This window comes from Colobus angolensis, unplaced genomic scaffold (genome assembly GCF_000951035.1).
Source record: "Colobus angolensis palliatus isolate OR3802 unplaced genomic scaffold, Cang.pa_1.0 Scaffold67, whole genome shotgun sequence".
Classification (NCBI taxonomy): domain Eukaryota; kingdom Metazoa; phylum Chordata; class Mammalia; order Primates; family Cercopithecidae; genus Colobus; species Colobus angolensis.
The window spans coordinates 8243793-8245317 of NW_012120376.1; the positions used below are offsets into that span (position 1 = coordinate 8243793).

Here is a 1525-nt window from a genome sequence, read left to right on the forward strand (position 1 = left end):
TTTGAGGCAGGGTTTGGTTCTGTCTCATGGGCTGGAGTGCAGTGGTGCGATCTCAGCTCACTGCAACCTCCACCTCCTGGGTTCAAGTGATTCTCTCACCTCAGCCTCCCGAGTAGCTGGGACCACAGGCGGCGCCACTCCACCCGGATAATTTTTGTATTTTTTTTGTAGAGACGGCGGCGGGTGGGGGATGGGGTTCCCTGTGTTGCTCAGGCTGGTTTTGAACTCCTGGGCTCAAGCCGTCCTCCCACCTAGGCCTCTCAAAGTGCTGGGATTACAGACGTGAGCCACCGCACCCGAACTACAAAACTACTATTGATAAAACATTTCTAAAGGCGTAAAGTAGGCACAATTGGTTAAAAATAAATTACGCGTTAAAAATGTCAAAATAAGGGAAGGCTAGATCCAGTTCACCGGAATTGCGCTGGTGATGGACGGTTCCTAGTATACCACAATCATGTCTATTATGTCCCATAGCTGAGGGACCGTCATGGCCATGAAGGAGAAGAGTTGCGTGGCTATAGCTGCAGACAGGCGCTTCGGAATCCAGGCCCAAATGGTTACCACGGACTTCCAGAAGATCTTTCCCATGGGTGACCGGCTCTATATCCATCTGGCCCGGCTCGTCACTGATATCCAGACAGTTGTCCAGTGCCTCAAGTTCCGGCTGAACCTGTGTGAGTTGAAGGAAGGTCAGCTGTCAAATCTTACACCCTTATGAGCATGGTGGCCAAGGCCTCTTGTCTGAGAAACGGTTTGGCCCCTACTATACTGAGCCAGTCATTGCTGGGTTGGACCTGAAGACCTTTAAGCCCTTTATTTGCTCTCTAGACCTCACTGGCTGCCCCATGGTGACTGATGACTTTATGGTCAGTGGCACCTGTGCAGAACAAATGTATGAAATGTGTGAGTCCCTCTGGGAGTCCAACATGGATCCAGAACACCTGTTTGAAATCATATTCCAAGCCATGAGGAATGCTGTGGACCAGAATGCAGTGTCAGGCATGGGAGTCATTGTCCACATCACTGAGAAGGACAAAATCACCACCAGGACACTGAAGGCCCTAATGGACTAACCCTGCTCCCAGAGCCCGCTTTAAAAAAAAAAAAAAAAAAATATATATATATATAATCCTTTCTTAAAAATATCAAAATACAATAAAACATTCCATCATTTTGTTTGAATGTTTTATACACTATTTTCCTATTGTATGATTAGTGGATCTCAAATATAAAAATACAAAACCAAAACAACATAACGAACACCCAAATCCATTCCACTTAGAGCTTATCATTGTTAATACTTTGGTATGTATGTGTCTATCTATCATCTATTGACCTGAATGCATATATTTTATATATCTAGATACATATTTTATCCAGATATGTATGTATCTATCTGTCATGTATTGATCCGAATACACATTTATTGAAAATTTAATATTTTTAAACGTTTTTATCTTTTAGCAATATATTATAAACTTCTATGTCAAAAAACTTTTAAAGAATAACATTTTGTTTTAGA

At 42.8% G+C, this 1525-nt stretch overlaps 1 pseudogene across 1 annotated transcript; it reads left to right on the plus strand.

Annotated features, from left to right (window-relative positions):
* The first annotated feature begins 457 nt into the window (after positions 1 to 457).
* On the plus strand, positions 458 to 1092 carry LOC105500584 (annotated as a pseudogene). The gene has a single exon (XR_001000053.1). The product of XR_001000053.1 is annotated as a proteasome subunit beta type-3 pseudogene (transcript).
* Positions 1093 to 1525: the final 433 nt, after the last annotated feature.